Here is an 18,297-nt window from a genome sequence, read left to right as displayed (position 1 = left end):
TGCCACTATGGGAGTTATTCTCTGTAAAACACCTAAAGTTAGATGCCAGGATGATGTGTGTTAAACGTGAATTCTATATTGTCACTTGCATGCACAATTGTATTATAGAATATTAGTGTAAGTCCACAGTTAGGGGCCCTTTTTCTAACTGGTGGTAGGCCCACCACGGGTGTACCATACACCAATCTGGAGCTGCAGCTGGACCAATGTGGGCGCTGGTGGTAGTTCCACCCCCCCCCCCCCAGTGCACGGCATTTCCGGTGCTAGCGGAAATATTCAAAAAATGTTTAAATTGGACAACGCTGCGTGCTACCCGGTTACCTCCGGGTTAGTGTGGGAGCCCTTACCGCCATCCATTGAGGTGGCGGTAAGTGCTCCTCTCCCCCACATGGACATGCGGTAAAAGCAATCTTACCGCATGACCATGTCTTTTTTTGGCCTTTTTACTAGCTGCGGTAAAAGGGCCTCAGCATGCAGCAAAAATGGCCCCCGCCACTAGCGCACAGCCCTTTTTACCGCAGCTTAGTGAAATGGCCCCTTAAACACCCGTGCATTAGCATTTAAAGTGCTTTAGTAAGAGGGCCCTTAGATATTAAAAAATGTATTTAGTATATACCTAACAAAGGCAGTGGGCTTTTTGAAATATACACTCCCCTCCCCCAATGCTATATATGGCGCCCAGAATTCCGTGCCCAAATCTGAGTGCACACCTAAGATGAGCACGCAACTTAATTGAGTAACAAACCCTTAACTATCAATAAATTGGGTGCTAACAACCAATTATTGAAGTTAATTTTCAGTCATTAAAATTTGTTTGCGCATCTGGCTCTGCACTATTCTAATGCGTGGAACCTAACTCTATTAGCATGTAACTCAAAAGCAGGGCCGCTGAGAGACTGGGCCGGGCACAGGGCAAGGCTGCCCCTGGGGCCCCCTGAATTCAAATCATAGCGCCTTACCTTGACCTCGTTCTGTGTGAAAGAAGCGCAGCAGCATTAGTCTGCAGATCGCCTCCCTTCGGGCCTTCCCTCCCTGTGTCCCGCCCTCGTGCAAGTTACGTCAGACGAGGGCGGGACACAGGGAGGGAAGGCCTGAAGGGAGGTGATCTGCAGACTAACGCTGCTGCGCTTCTTTCACACGCAGTGCGGTCGAAGTGAGGTGCTACGATTTGAATTCAAAGGGGGCCCGGCCCGGTGGTGGACGGAGGAGGGCGGGTGGAGGGGACTGCGGCACCGGGGGCCCGGGAATTTTGTCCCCCCTGCCCTCCCTCTTGGCGGCCCTGCTCAAAACGGCTCAAAAGGGGGTGTGGCCATGGGTGTGTTAGGGGTGTTCTGAAACACTGTGCATGGATTATAGAATGTGGTGGCCTCAGGGTGCCTAACGCTAGCTCAGAGGCTGGTGTAAATGCTCACGCTTACCTGCTGGCACCTAGGCTAATAATTGCTAGTATTCTATAACCTGTGTGCACATGTGTTGGGCACACCCCGACCCACCCATGCCCCTCCCAGGTCACACCCCCTCGTAATTGCGTCCTTTGGATTTTGGGAGCACAGTTTATAGAATACTGATTTACAGAAGTTATGCGAGTAACTGATTATTAGTAACAATTATTACTAATTATAGCCAATAATTGGTTGTTTATGCCAATTAGCAGCTATTATTATATTAAGTTACACATGTAACTGACACTATTCTATCACGTGTGCATACGATTATAGAACTAGGGGTATATGTATAGTCAGTGGCGTGGAATATTTATTTTTTTATTTATTTTCAGCAATTGATATATTGCAATGATCCCTGAAGTGACTATGCAGTTTACAATTTCTACTACAGGTACTTTGCACTGTCTCTAATGGGCTCACAATCTAAGTTATACATTGTACCTGGGTCAATGGAGGGCTACGTGACTTGCCCAGGGTCAAACGGAGCTGCAGAGGGAATTGAACCCAGTTCTCTGAGTATGTGTGTAGTGCAGTGACCATCCCTCAACTAAACATCTATCTTATTTGGCTAGTGGCTGGATATCACTGGTCTACTACTACTACTACTTAACATTTCTAGAGCGCTACTAGGGTTACGCAGCGCTGTACAAATTAACAAAGAAGGACGGTCCCTGCTCAAAGGAGCTTACAATCTAAAGAACGAAATGTCAAGTTGGGGCAGTCTGGATTTCCTGAGTAGAGGTGTAGTGGTCTACAGATACTTACCGTATTTTTGCATTTATACCCTGCAGCCATGCTTAGTCCACACCCATGTACAATTCACAGGGAAGCTCTGGTTTTGTAGGTAAAATTACAGATAGTCCGCATCTTTGTATACCCCGCAGCCGTGTATTATCCACAATTCCAATAAATTCCATTTGATTCTGTAATATAAACTTTGAACACTTGGTTAGTTAAGGTGCTCTTAACCACTATTTTGTATGTAAAACCATATATTGCGTGATTGGTCTCAACAGTTGGCAAGTGTGTGTGCAAGAGCTAGGCGCTATTGTATAAACAGTGCACCTAAATCACTTAGGGGCTCATTTCTGAAACAGAAAAACATCCAAATCACTATTTTTGAAACACATTTTTATGATGTTTTTCAATGCAGTTTGTCTGCAGTGCATTCAAATCACAAGGCATTCCCAAAACTTGAACATTTTTCTGCCATAATGGAACAAAACAAAAGCACTCAGGACTAAAAGTTAGACGTTTTGGTCTAGACCTGTTTCAATCATGACTAAGTCACTAAAAGGTGCCCTAAGTGACCATCCTGCTTATTTTCGAAGGAGAAGGGCGGCCATCTTCCGACACAAATCGGGAAAAGGGCACCCTTCTCCTAATGGCGGCCAAGTCAGTATAATCGAAAGCTGATTTTGGCTGTCCTCAACTGCTTTCCGTCGCAGGGCCGGCCAAAGTTCAAGGGGGCGTGTCGGTAATGTACCGAAGGTGGGATGGGGCATGGTTAAGAGATGGCCGTCCTCAGCCGGTAATGGAAAAAAGAAGGGCGGCCCTGACGAGCATTTGGCCGACTTTACTTGGTCCATTTATTTCCAGGACCAAGCCTCAAAAAGGTGCCCAAACTGACCAGATGACCACCGACGGGAATCAGGGATCACCTCCCCGTACTCTCCCAGTGGTCACCAACCCCCTCCCACCCTAAAAAAAAAAAAATTAAAAACATTTTTTGCCAGCCTGTATGCCAGCCTGAAATGTCATATCCAGCTCCATGACAGCAGTATGCAGGTCCCTGGAGCAGTTTTAGTGGGTGCAGTGCACTTCAGGTAGGCAGACCCAGGCCCATCCCCCCCTACCTGTTACACTTGTGGTGGTAAATGGGAGCCCTCCAAGACCCACTCGAAACCCACTGTACCCACGTGTAGGTGCCCCCCTTCACCCATAAGGGCTATGGTAGTGGTGTACAGTTGTGGGGAGTGGGTTTGGGGTGGGATTTGGGGAGCTCAGCACCCAAGGGAAGGGAGCTATGTACCTGAGAGCAATTAATGAAGTCCACTGCAGTGCCCCCTAGGGTGGCCGGTTGGTGTCCTGGCATGTGAGGGGGACCAGTGCACCAGAAATGCTAGCTCCTCCCACGATCAAATGGTTTGGATTTGGCCGGTTTTGAGATGGCTGGCCTCGGTTTCCATTATCGGCGAAAACCAATGCTGGCCATCTCTAAGGGTGGCCATCTCTAGGGTCGACCCAAATGTTGAGATTTGGCTGTCCCTGACCGTACTATCGAAATGAAAGATGGCCACCCATCTTGTTTCGATAATACGGTCAGGGACGCCTCTTTACAGTGCCGTTCTTAGAGATGGGCGCCCTTATAGATGGGTGCCCCCGTTCGATTATGCCCCTTCACATGGAGGAATTAAGGCATGACCCCCCCTTACTATCCCGGTGCTGACTGACCCCCTCCTACCCCCCTAAAGTTGTGAAAGAAACAAATGTTTCAAGCTAATTATTTTTTGTCATACAATATCATAATAAGGAATGATCAAACTAGATATGTGGGGCAGAAGGCTCATGATATCAGATCCCAGTCCTGGTTTTGACTGAGCTGAAAGTACAAAGGAGAAGGAGGAAACTGCCAGGTTAGAAAAAAAAAAAAAAAGAGCAAGAATATACCAGTAAACCTTTCATTCTCTAGTCACAAAGCAGCAAAAAGTTAAGGAGCATCTTCAGTACTCGTAGCCATGAGTTTTTAACCAGAGCATTTCATCTCAAAGGTTTCCTTTTCACTGATGTTCTGTTTTTATAGAGCTTAGATGTTATTGGCCAGTAATAATTTATAAAGCCAGTTACAACTGGGATTTGTAAGAAATCTAAACCCACACAAATCTTTCACAGGTACCAAAGCATATTGTCTGCATTTTGATTCTGTTCAAATTCAAAGGTCTATCTCAAAGGTGAATGAGAACTGTGAGGCATATTTCAAAAGAAAGTTGGGTACAATCCTCAAAAGTTACCTTTGACAAAACAATGCTGTCAGTAAAAATATCATCCCACTAAACCTGTATATGGAATATAAATTCAAGACCAGGGTAAATGTAATGAACAGTGTTTACAGAAAAATGAAATGTATCTCTTTTGATTAAAAAATGCAAAATGAGTAGCTGCTCCTGTCCTTGTACTTGATATGATTGGGAATGGAAGCAGTCACTTTCTTCCATCTGAGGGTCTGAGACCCCTCAGGTATGGGATCCAAGACATGAATTTCCGTACTGATTCCTTGTCCAGCAACTGCTCTTACATGAGCACGCAACTATGGAATGCACTGCCAACCAATTTGAAAGCTATCAATGAAACAACTAACTTTCGTAAACCTCTGAAGACTTACCTCTTCAACAAGGCCTATAAAGAAAACCCATAGCTTAACTACACCACATAGCCAATTTACACCTGCTATGAAAGTCACCTTTCTCTAACTATCAGCCTATACCTTTTTCTCTCACCCTTCATCTCTCCACATCACCAAATGTATCTATTAACCTGAAATGGCTATACCATAACAAGTCTCTGTAAGCCACATTGAGCCTGCAAATAGGTGGGATAATGAGGGATACAAATGCAATAAATAAATAAATAAAATAAATAGACTGGGATTACCAACTACCGCAGGCTTCAGTCTGAGGAGGTGATAAACACTTCTGCTGGCTCCCTCACTTCTTTGTAGAGCTTGCTTTCCAGCATTTTGTTTTTTGGTCCATTTTTGAAAAAAATAAAATGAATATGTGCAAAATGTAGAAAATCAAACTATTGGGATGTAGGAGGAGCCAGAATTTTTAGAAGACTGGTCTCCCAAACATCCCAGGAGAGCAAAGGGGCACCCTAGGGGGCACTTCTGTGCACTTCATAAAAATGCTCCCACGTACACATCTCACCTTTACTCCCTTATCTTGTCCCCTGAGCCCTCCAAAACCCACCCAAAACCTACTGTACACCACTATAATAGCCTTTATGGGTGAAGGGGGTACCTATATGTGGGTAAAGTAGAGTTTTGGTGACTTTGAGAGAGGTCACAGTTTCCACCACAAGTTTGAGAGGTAGAGATAGAGACCCATGTCCCCCACTCCATAGTGCATTGCACCAACCACTACACTACTCCAGGGACCTGCATGCTGCTCTAATAGACCTGGCTATAACATCTGAGACTGTTATAGAGGCTGGTAAGCCATAATTTAATTCACATTGTTTTGGGGGGAGGGGGTCAATGACCACTGCAGACGAACAGCATAGAAAAACGTCTGAAAAATAGGTTTTGAAAATACTGATATGGACATTTTTGTGAGAAAAACATTGAAATGCTGCTTTATGCCATTTTAAGATGTTTTTCTCTTTCAAAATGAGCCCCGTAGCAGTGGCATAGCCACGGTGGGAGGGGGCCAGAGCCTGAGGTGGGGGACACATTTTGGTCTGCTGTCTCGCCTCACCTCCTGCCGCTGCCACCTCACCCCCCTGCCACTTCGCCGCTCTCCCTCAACTCCTCGCCATTTCCCCGGGCCTCACCGCCTCGTCAACCCCCAACCCGGAAAAAGCAAATACAGGAACATGCACAGGATGTCAGCAAGAAGAAAAAGCAAGGCAGCGAACGCGTCTGCGCTGGAGACTGGCACTGAAGAAGGCTTTAGCTGGCAGGGGTTGGGGATCCAGTAAAACCAGGAGCCCGGACAAAATTTGTGGGGGCCCAGGCTTCCGTGGCCCCATGTAGCTATGCCCGTGCCCCATAGGCACCTAGGATTCAGTTTAAGGTTCTTTTGCTTGCTTTCAAGACTTTTTGCATCAGGCTTCTACCTTATCTTGCTTCTCTCAACATCCCATATTCTCCAGCCTCTGTCTTGCGCTCTCTCAAGGACCATCGTCTAGTTTTGCTCCGCCCTTTGCTGGCAAAACACAAGACTAGGAAAAGTGCCTTCTATTATCTTGCCCCAATGCTGTGGATAGTCTTCCTGCAGATATTGAGCTGAATCATCCCTTCCCAAGTTTAAAACAGCTATCAAGACTTGACTTTTTCGGCAGGGCTTTGGTGACTAGTTAGATACCTCAGCGTTTTTCCTTTAGCTTCTTCCCCCCCACTTTTGTGTTGAGTTTTTCCTCCCTCCCTCCCAATAAACCATCGCTATCTCTCATTATTTGTTGCTGGTTTGCACTTTTCCCATCTATCACATTGTAGTTCTTTTCAAGTTTCTTGTTTTAGTCTGTAAACCACTTAGATCTGTATTTTCAGTTTTAGTGGTATAACAAATGTTTAAATAAATAAATAATGACATGTAAGTGGTGCATATTCTAAGCATGAGTATGTAGACTTGCCCTGGCATGATCTAAGGTAAGTACACTGGAGTGGAGTAATTATTGGTTAAGGCTGCTGCTCTTTGTGATTTTGGGAAAGTCACTTAACTCTCTGTTGCTTCAGGTACAAAATTAAATTGTGAGCCTTCCAGGGACAGGGAGATACCTAGTGTACCTGAATGTAACTCACCTTGAACTACTACTGAAAAAGGTGTGAGCAGAATCCAAATATTCTGTATCTTGTGAAAGAAAGCAGTTACGGAGAAGATTCAAAACACACTGTTAATATTTTTCACACAGTTATTTCTATTGATGGATTTCACTGTAATGAAAACCAGTTTATTACTGGAGAAGTAGGTACCATGGAAAGGAGAAATGAAATTAGCTTTTTAAGTTTTTTTGTCCAGGAATATAAACCACATTTCTCATCACAATTGCACAATGTTAATGCCAGGCATGTGCTTGAGAAAATCTACCCTAGAACCTACACCAAAAATAAACATCTGTTTTAAATCATTTTCTTTTGACATTTGAAGAGGAAAATTGAAACAAGATGCAGCCTTAACACATTACAAACTAATATATTCTCATAGCTAATTCAGACTTGAACATACTTTTCTATACTGGAGTTATATAAATTATCAGATGACATATTGTTATATGACTATGTTATTCCCACTGACCAACTTTCTTCATCCTTCAGCTGCCAATGGGGTAGATGTCACTGGAGAACACAGTGAAGAATTCTCCTTTCACTGTGAAGATCTCTTATTACATGAAACAATAAGAAACAAGTCTACTGTCAGGGCTGGCATTAGGGGCTGGCAAACAAGGCAATTGCTCTAGGTCCCCATGCTACATGGTGCCCCAAACCTGCCTCATGCTGAAGGAACCACAGCCTGCAGGTGGGCTTTGGAGTTTCTTCCCCAGTTTCTGCCCTGGGCCCCTGCATGTCAGACACCAGCCCTGTCTGTTATTACTTCTTGAAAGTAAAAATGATACCAGTTCTATTCTTACTGTAACCCCAAGGGGAAATGGAGTAAGGTCAGGGTGAAGTTCCCCAGGGGATTACTAAAGGATGGTAACCCTGCCTATCATCAGGGAGGAGTTTGGTGAGTGACAGTGTGCTGGGAGGAGGGCCCAGTGGCGATCAGGGTCATTAGCCCTCCATTGTAAGGGGTGGAGCTAGAAAAATGTTCTATATTACAATATGCTTTTGGAGTTGTATGAAATCATAATGTTTAAGATTGATGGATGGTTATAGATGGGGGTGGGATTGGATGGGAATCAAACCAGTGACTAAGGAGAGCACAAGGTCTTTGGTTGCCCATACTTCCTGGCATTAATAACAGGGGCTGCTGCTCCCAACTCTACTGGGATTTAGTCTGGCCCTGGCCTATGTCCAGCTCAACAGACTGAACGCTTTTTTAAAAATTCTGGTCCGGGTACTTAACTTGAAGAGCTTAGCCAGCATCCAGGACTGTGAGAGCAGGACCAGGGTTGCATTACTAATCATGCAGCTATCAGAAAAATGTGCACATTCTTTCTGCTATAAAACCAACTTTCCCTGGCCAAACACATACAGTTCTAAGTCTGTCCTCAAATATCCTTTCATGACAATTTTCTGTCCTTCACTTCTTTTGCTCCGTCAAGTCAATTTTCTGCAGTTTGAATGTTGACATGATAGTATTACAACCCATGGGCTAGATTCAACAAGAAACTTAGGCATGCAGTCTGCGAATCTGAAGGATTACTACCCACTTCACTTTATGGAATCCAAATTGGCTAGTACTGGATATTCCTTTTAATAGATCCCTATTAGCATCCCTATTAGCATTACCCCTGCGAACTAACTATTTTCTCAGAAAGTGCAACCCATGAACAAGGCCATATGTTAGTCTTATCCTTCAAACCTGATTAGCTCATTCATATGGAAGTTGGTACCTTGGTCTGATCACTTCCAACTTGTCTTTACTATAGAAACCTACATGTCGAGCATAACCAAGCACAAGCCTTGCAAGTTCATATCCACTAGAGGAAAAATAAACGAGGTAAACTTTCTGGTCTGAGATGAGAGATTCCCTTAACCTCTGGACTCCCACATGACTCGGTTAAATCCCACCGGTATACTAAGGCGAAGGCTGTGCTGGACAAAATCACTCCAATTATTACTATAAAGTTGTTTCCATCACAACTAAGTGACCAAAAGATGACCAAATGACCACTGGAGGGATTAGGGCATAACACCCTTACTCCCCCAGTGGTCACTGACCCCCTCCCACCCCCCAAAGCTGTGAAAGACACAGTACATATTACCCCTTATGACAGCTTCAGATGTTAAGGCCAGTCCTATTAGAGCAGAAATTAGGTCCCTGGAGTAGCCTATTGGTCAGTGCAGTGCACTGTAGAGACAGGGACCCAGGCCCATATCCCACTCTAACTGTTACATTTCTGGTGGAAAGCAGTGGTGTAGCTATGTGGGGGCCTTGGGGGCCCAGGCTCCCCCATTCCAGCTTCAGCCCCCCCCCCAACATGCCGCTGGTTACCTGCTCTCTTTGCCCCGGAAGAGGTTACTTCCTGTTCCGGGGCAGAGAGAGCAGGGAACCAACGGAGCCGACGCAGATCCCAGCGACGACTTGCACTCGGCGGGGCGGAGCGCCAGTGGTAATAATGCACTCCGGGGTGGGGGGGGGGTGCGCATGCCGAGGGGAGGGGGTGCGCTGTGCTGCACCCGGGGGGGGGTGCGCAGCGGCGATCTGCCCTGGGTGTCAGCCGCCCTCGCTACGCCACTGGGTGTATACCATCTGGTCCAGATAATTTAGCACTCTTTAACTTGTCAATTTGGCTCAGTACATCTTCCAGGTTCACCGAGATTTCTTTCAGTTCTTCGGCATCATCACCCCTGAAAACCATTTCCAGTACAGGTAGATCTCTTACATCTTCTTCCATAAAGAGTGAAGCAAAGAATTCATTCAATCTCTCTGCTATGGCCTTGTCCTCCCTGAGTGCTCCTTTTGCTCCTTCTTGATCTAACAGTCCCACAGTCCCTACAGTCTACAAACATTTCTCTGGTGGCCCAGTGGGCCATAGACCTCTTATCCATTTCCGATCCCAAAATCTTCCTTTGGAGTTGGGAGGTAGGAGCAATGTCCACTTACTCCTGCTTTCAGTGCCCCCATCTTGCAAAATGGTGCCACCTGACCCCTATGCACTACTAGGATTCAGGGTGCCAAATAATGGAAGCGCTCCTTTATTACTCTGAATGACCCCAAATGGTGCATCCTAGTACGTTCTAGTGGTACTTTACAGCCAACTGCTCCCAAGATAGTAACATACTTTTCCAGCTATAATGCAGCAGCTTCATTATGGTATTTACATGCTAATGAGCTGCTTTACATGTATTTGCATGTTGTGCATCTCATTAGTACATACCCCACAGTGACTTAACTAATGCTGTATTACCGCACCAAAACTTGCATTAGAGCCCTTTAACATGCATTTAGGGGCAAATAACACGTGTTTTGACCATAAAGTAGCTTGATAACTTCCCCTTACCTCATGTTCAGTGAACCTTTTGCAAAGTACACAAGAAATTGTGCAAATCCACCTGTACATCCTAATTCCCTATGAATAATCAGGCTTCACATGTCTGAGCAACAACTTGTCCTTGTTTCCAAAGTTATGGTGCTCATTCTCGAAGCATATGGATGTCTCAAAAGGCCGAAATGGACATCCATGTGCTTGAAACATCCAAATCCCAATTTTGCAAAGGCAGAATAGGGACATCTAACACTGCAGTATGTACAAAGAGCAAGGGAGTGTGTTCTGAGTGTGTTTTGGGTGGGACTAGGGCAGTGACGTTCCTAGGGTGGCTGACACCCGGGGCGGATCGCCGATGCGCCCCCCCTCCGGGTGCAGTGCGACCCCCCCACCCCCGGTGAAAGGACACCCCACCCCCAGGTGCATTTTTACCTGCTGGGGAGGGTGCCGCGCGCCTGTCGGCTTCTCTCATTCCATGCTCCCTCTGCCCCGGAACAGGAAGTAACCTGTTCTGGGGCAGAGGGAGCACGGAACAAGCAGACCCGACAGGCGCGCGGCACCCCCCCAGCGGCGTGCACCCAGGGCGGACCGCCCCCACCGCCCCCCCCCCTTGGTACGCCACTGGACTAGGGAAGGCCTGAAATCTGGACATCCAGCATCAATTGCAGAAGGGGAAGAAATGTCCATAGCCAAAAAGAAGGACATCCTTATTTAGACCTAGTTCAGGAACATCCAGGTTACAGAAAGGTGCTCTGATTGAGCAGCTGTCCACTGGAGGGATTAAGGCATGCTGTCCCCCTTCCTCTCCCCTGAAAATGAAAATGGAAGCAGATACCAGACTCTATGACAGCTTCAGGTATTATGGGCATTCTTAACAGAGCAGGAAGCCAGTCTGAGGAGTAACCTAGTGGTTAGTGCAGTGAACTACAAACCAAGGGACCCAGGTCCAAATCCGACTTCATCTTTTTTTTTTTTTTTTTTTACTGTGAACCCTCCAGAAACAGAAAATGCCTACTGTACCCAAGTATATAAGACACCTGTAAGCCTAAAGGCTATTGATGTACATTCAAGTACAGTTTGTATTTTTCTTTTCCTGGAGGACTCACAATTACAAAAAAAAAAAAAAAAAGTTACAGTGTGATTTGAACTTAGGTCCCTTGGTTTACAGTTTACTACACTAACCAATAGGTTGACCCTCTGCTTTGCATGGATGTCTGTGTGGTCATTTTTTAAGAATGCTGCTCTACAGACATCCATGTCCCTTGTTTTGCTCCCGTTCAAAATGTGGACCTTTCCATTTTGTAAAATGAATATTCATGCTGGTCATTTCCAGTACATGGATGACCGTCTCACCAGACTGTATTCTATTTGAAAATTCATATGATATGAATGTCCATTTGGGACATTCTGATTTGGATGTCTTTTCAAAAATGCCCCTCTATACTTTCAGTATAGGCTAGATTTACTAACCTGTGTTAATGCGTGTTATTAGTAGATAGACCCCATTGACAATAACAGGGTTGATATTAAATAATGCATGTTAAAGAACAATCATTCATATTACTTCATTAGTGCAGGTTAGTAAATCTAGACCTGCATGCCTTAGGTTATTCATAGTTTATACAAGGTGTTTGGGAAGATTGCATGATAGATCTCTAAAGGGCCCTTTTACTAAACCGTGTAGGCACCTACGAGCACCCAACGAGCACCACAATGAAGTTACCGTCCGGCTACCACGTGGTCCTTGCGGTAATTTCATTTTTGATGCACGTCCGCTATACGCATCCAGAAAATTTATTTTCTGACATGCATAGCGGGCACGCGTCATGTGGCATTCTATGCGCATAGGCCATTACTGCCCAGATAACGCGTGAGACCTTAATGCTAAGTCGATGGTTGGCGGTAAGTTTTCAGACCCAAAATGGATGAGCATCAATTTTGATTTTGCCGCATGTCCATTTTCGTCAAAAATATAAAAAAAGGCATTTTTTACAGGAGCGCTGAAAAATGGATCTGAGCATGCCCAAAACCCATGCCTACATTACTGCAGGCCATTTTTTAGCACATCTTAGTAAAAGGGCCTCTAAGTGCTGAAGTTGGACATGGCTTTTGAAACTTTTAGAAGAAAGTAGGATGTCATTATGGCTCATGAAAGCTGGTTATTGCTAATCATCACAAAAAATGTATGTACTGTAGTGGGTAAGATGAGATGCGTTTCACATGATATATGTTTTATTTCAAACTAGCTGAAAGAAATAACTCCTTAAGGACTCTGAGAGGATCAGGTATCAGATATACTGAAACACAGAGCCTTTTTCTTTGTGAAGCTGCAGCTGCCGAGAGGCTTGGAAACCCTATTCTCTGGTTCAGATAAAGAGCTTAAAATGTAATTGGCAAACGTTATATAGAACTACATTACTTTGAAATTAATGACTATATTAATACATTTAGGGGGTCGATATTCAACACAATTTAACAGGTCAGAAAAGCTCCTGGCCAGTTAAGTCGCCTGTTCGGGGCTAACTGGTTGTTTTCAGTGGCACGTAACCAGTGTCTTTGCTTCTGCTGCTGGTATAAAATGTGGAGTGGCAGTTCTTATGTGCAACTCCTCCAGCTTACAGATTCAAGGATGGATTTTCAGGGCAGATAAGTATTACTAAAAGTGAAGTCCCAAGATAGAGAAATTGCCCCACTAAATATTTATGCGCCGACTAGACCAGTGCATAATTTTTCCAGGAGCTCACGGCTCTGGTCGCTGAACTTGCTCCTATGGAGGTGATTGTGATGGGGGATTTCAATCAAGTATTGGACCTACTGATAGATTGCATGGCTTTTTGTATTATTTCCTTATGTCTAGTTTCTGTATTTGTCTATCATAACATCTTATGACTGAGCAAAGTTTTCTTTTCTTTGTTATTATTGTTTAACACATAATAAAAATACATTTAAAGAAAAAAAGATTGAATGCCGAGGCATGTGTCGAGACACAAAGTCAGGACCCTGGGGCGCCCTTTTACTATGTGCGTCAATTTGGAGTTACCGCCTAGCTACCGCAAGGCCTGGGCGGTAATTTTGTTTTTTACATGTGTCCGCTACGAACACCGGAAAATAATTTTTATTTTCCTGCGTGCGGTCTATGTGCGTAGACGATTATTATGTGAGACCTTACCGCTAAGTCAATGGCTGGTGGTAAGGTCTCAGACCCAAAATGGATGCGCACCAATTTTTCCGCATGTCCATTTTCGGCAAAAATTTTACGAAGGTCTTTTTTACAGGCGCACTGAAAAGTGGATCTGTGTGCGCCCAAAATATGCGCCTACACTAGGGCAGCCCATTTTTCAGCGCACCTTAGTAAAAAGACCCCTAACTGTTTCAGCATACATTAAGGCTTGTGGACCCTGGAGAACATTGCACCCCTATGGGCAGGATTTTACCTTCAAGTCTCAGACACGTAATTCTTTCTCCTGCATAGATTATGCATTGATTTCTGAGTCCATCATAACTTACGTGGAATCAGACCATATGGATATTTCCGTAACTTTTCAGGATTTTCAGCTGAATCAACCCACACTCTTATGGTGCTTTAATAACACATTGCACAGAGACCCAGAGTTTCACTCATATGTTAAACAATCCATAGATGATTATTTTTCTTTCAATGAAAACTCAGAGGTTTTGGTCCCGATACAATGGGATGCTTTTAAGGCTACACTGCAGGGGGCTATTATTAGCTACTCTGTGCATGTGAATAAAAAACGCTTGGAGGACGTCTGACTGCTAGAAAATGCTATTGGTAGGCTTGAACAAGATTTAGGGTCCAATATTCAGTACTATTTAACTGGCCAGGAACAGCTCCTAGCTAGTTAAATAGTGCTTAGCTGGCTGAGCGCTAATATTCAGCATGAAATAGCTGGGTATCTTCGCGGCATATTAGCGCTTTAGTGGCTAGCCGCTGGCTGGCTATGTCACGTGGAGGGGCATAATCGAAAGGGGTACCCAAGTTTTCATGAGGACGTCCTCGTAGGACATCCCAGCGAAGGGGCGGGGAAACCTGTATTATCGAAACAAGCTGGGCGTCCACCTTTCGTTTCGATAATACAGTCATGGGTGCCCAAATCGTGAAATTTAGGTCGACCTTAGAGATGGTCATCCCCGATTTTCGACCATATTGGAAACCGAGGACGCCCATCTCAGAAACGACCAAACCCAAGCCATTTGGTCATGGGAGGAGCCAGCATTCATAGTGCACTGGTCCCCCTGACATGCCAGGACACCAACCGGGGACACTAGGGGGCACTGCAGTGGACTTTACTAATTGCTCCCAGGTGCATAGCTCCCTTACCTTGGGTGCCGAGCCCCCCCCAAAACACCCCTAAAACCCACTCCCCACAACTGTACACCATTACCATAGCCCTAAGGGGTGAAGGGGGGCACCTAGATGTGGGTACAGTGGGTTTGTGGTGGGTTTTGAAGGGCTCCCATTTACCACCACAAGTGTAACAGGTAGGGGGGGATGGGCCTGGGTCCGCCTGCTTGAAGTGCACTACACCCACTAAAGTTGCTCCAGGGACCTGCATACTGCTGTGGTGGAGTTGGGTATGACATTTGAGGCTGGCATAGAGGCCGGCAAAAATATTTTAAAAAGTTTTTTTTAGGGTGGGTGGGGGTTGGTGACCACTGGGAGAGTAAGGGGAGGTCATCCCTGATTCCCTCCAGTGGTCATTTGGTCAGTTCAGGCACCTTTTTGAGGCTTGGTCGTAAAACAAATGGACCAAGTAAAGTCGCCCAAGTGCTTGTCAGGAACGCCCTTCTTTTTTCCATTATCGGTCGAGGATGCCCAAGGCATGCCCCAGTCCCACCTTCGCTAAGTTTCCGACATGCCCCCGTGAACTTTGGTCATCCCCGCGACGGAAAGCAGTTGAGGACACCCAAAATCGGCTTTCGATTATGTCGATTTGGGCGACCCTGGGAGGACGCCCATCTTCTGATTTGTGTCGAAAGATGGGCGCCCTCTCAAAAATAAGCCTGATAAATGCACACAGCACAAAAAACATCTACCAAATAGCCATTAAAAAAATAGACGTTTTTCTTTTTTGAAAACTAGTATAAAAGGCCCATTTCGGTAGGCAATGAAACGGGCGCTAGCAAGGTAATCCCCCCCCGCAGCGTCCTTCCTGTCTCCCCTGCCCCCCCTGCAGCCACCCATCTGGTCTCAGGACCCCCTCCCCACCAACCCTCCTCTGCCCCTGCAGCCACACATGTGCAGCGGCCCTCTTCTCTCCCCTGCTCCCCCTGCAGCCACCCATGTCCAGCGACTCTCCTCTCCCCCTGCCCCCCCTGCAGCCACCCATGTCCAGCGACCCTCCTCTCCCCTGCCCCCCTGCAGCCACCCATGTCCAACGACCCTCCTCTCCTTTCCCCTTGCCCCCCCTGTAGCCACCCATGTCCAGTGACCTTCCTCTCCCCCTGCCCCCCCTGCAGCATCCCTTCTGTCTCCCCTGCCCTCCCCTGCAGCCACCCATCTGGTCTCAGGACCCCCTCCCCACCTCCCTCTTCCCTGCCCCCCTGCAGCCATCCATGTCCAGCGACCCTCCTCTCCCCCTGCAGCCACCCATGTCCAGCGACTCTCCCCTCCCCCTGCCCCCCTCCCGCCACCCATGTCCAGCGCCCCTCCCCTCCCCCCTCGGCGCATCACCCAAACCCCTACCCCCCCCAGCGCATCACCCAAGCCCCTACCCCCCCCTCGGGCACATCAACCCCCTCGCCACCCGCAGCCGCCAATACTAACGCTGTCCGGCCGCTGCTGCGTCTCCTGTTGAGCAGCGGCAGCCGGTACAAAAAGAAAAAAGCCAAAAAAAGATTTTAAACCTGAAACACGGCTCCGTAGGCCATCTGGCATTGGCTGTCATCTCTGCAGCCGCTCCTCCTCTCCCCTCTGACGTCGTTGCGCTCCTCTGGGGTCTTCCTGCAGGAGCAGTGACGTGGAGGGGAGAGGAGGTGCAGCTGCAGTGACGACAGCCAATGCCAGATGGCTGTCTACGGAGCCGCGTTTCAGGTTAAAAATCTTTTTTTGGCTTTTTTCTTTTTGTACCGGCCGCTGCTGCTCCACAGGAGAAGCAGCAGCAGCCGGACAGCGTTAGTATTGGTGGCTGCAGGTGGCAAGGGAGTTGATGTGCCCGGGGGGGGGGGGGGGGAGGAGCTTTGGTGATGCGCTGGGGGGGGGGGTCTTGGGTGATGCGTCGGGGGGGGGGGGTAGGGGCTTGGGTGCTGCGCCGGGGCGGAGAGGCTTGGGTGTTGCACCGAGGGGGGCACTGAGAGCTGATTGGTAGGCAGGGGGAGGAGTAGGGAAACACGCCCTTGCCTTGGAATCAGCTGTCAGTGACATCACTGACATCAGTGCATTCTAAACTGCCTAGCAGACCACCTCTGAGGGAGCCACAGTCCCAGGCACATTAGAACGTTGGAGGTGAGAATTATTATATAGGATGGCTATATTCCCCACTTGAATTTTGGACATTTTTAGCAAAACATCCAAAGTTGGACTTAGATGTCATATCAAAAATGTTCCTCTTAATGATGCTATTTGTGATGTCATATCTCTAAAACAGTCCAGGATGTAAGGAATTCTATTAATACTGCCCAGTCAAAATGTAAGAATTGTGGACAGACACAGAAAATATGGAGTAAGATGCTCATTATTACAAACCCAAAAATGATTACAGCTATGCATATCAAGTTTGAGCATTTTTCATAGTGTCTGTTAAACTCATGTACAGCCTTAGTTTAATTTTTCCTGGTATTCCCAAATTATTTTGGATGGTATCCCAACTTTTTACTTTGTTCTAGTCTTAAACCTTTAAACTGTATTGGCCCAATATGTAAGTACTGTGTTTTTTTTTTTTAATGCTGGCTGTGATGCTTAAATAATTCATTTATATTCAGCACCATTATCCAGATAGAAGGCAGCTTTAAATATGGATGTAATGTGGTGAATAGCATCACTATATGGAGAGCAGTGATCAGTCCAATATCTGGATAGCAGACTGAATATCACCACTTTCCATACAGTTTTCTAGAATGCCCATGTTCTGCCCCAGCACTATGGGGCCCTTTTACTAAGCAGCGGTAGGGCTAATGCCTGGGTAACTTGCACCATATTGGCACTTCCGCAGGGGTAGCATGGGTGCAGTGCAGTAGTTTCAAAGTTGGTGCATGCTATTTCCCAAGGTAGAAAATAATTTTCTATTTTCTACTGTGGGCGGAGTTCCCGGTGGTAATCGGCAGCGAGGCCACATTGGCGCGAGCTGCCTGATTACCGCATGAGTAGCGTGGGAGCCCTTATCACTAGGTCAATGTGGTAAGGGCTCAGGCAGTAAATAGCTGCGTGTTACTTTTGATTTTACCGCACAGCCATTTACTGCCCCCATTAAAAAAAGTCCTTTTCCCCAGCCAAGGTAGAAAATGGCCCAGTGTGCACCAATTTCATGTGTCCACACTACTGCAGGCCACTTTTTTATCGCAGCTTAATAAAATGACTCCTATGTGAATAAGGCCAGGGCAGTCTGTAAAGATTTTCAGTGACACTAGCCATAGAGTGCAGTTGGAAATCCATGAATAGGGCTGGTAAGGACGCTTATCTGGATAACAGCTATCATTGCCTGATAAGTGTCTTTGAATATTGGGGCCTAAATGTGACAAAAGACAGAGGAGATACAGGTTCTCACAATACAATTGAATAAAGTTGAAGAGAGTTCAGCTGGAATCTCATTATTGGTCCCCTTTTGTGTTGTTTGACTTTAAAAATATGTTAGTCTGATATTCAAAAGCACCGAAGTGGTTGGCATCAGGCACTAACCATATTGTTAGCAATTATACAGAGAAAATTTGGCCATGTATGTTCCTATATGGCCAAAGACCCATTTTAAAGGCAGGATCTGGAGCAGTATGGAGATAGGGTAAGGGGTACTTTAAGCGCTCCGCC

The sequence above is a fragment of the Microcaecilia unicolor genome, chromosome 3 (genome assembly GCF_901765095.1).
Source record: "Microcaecilia unicolor chromosome 3, aMicUni1.1, whole genome shotgun sequence".
Taxonomy (NCBI): Eukaryota; Metazoa; Chordata; class Amphibia; order Gymnophiona; family Siphonopidae; genus Microcaecilia; species Microcaecilia unicolor.
Note: the sequence above shows the minus strand (reverse complement) of the source record.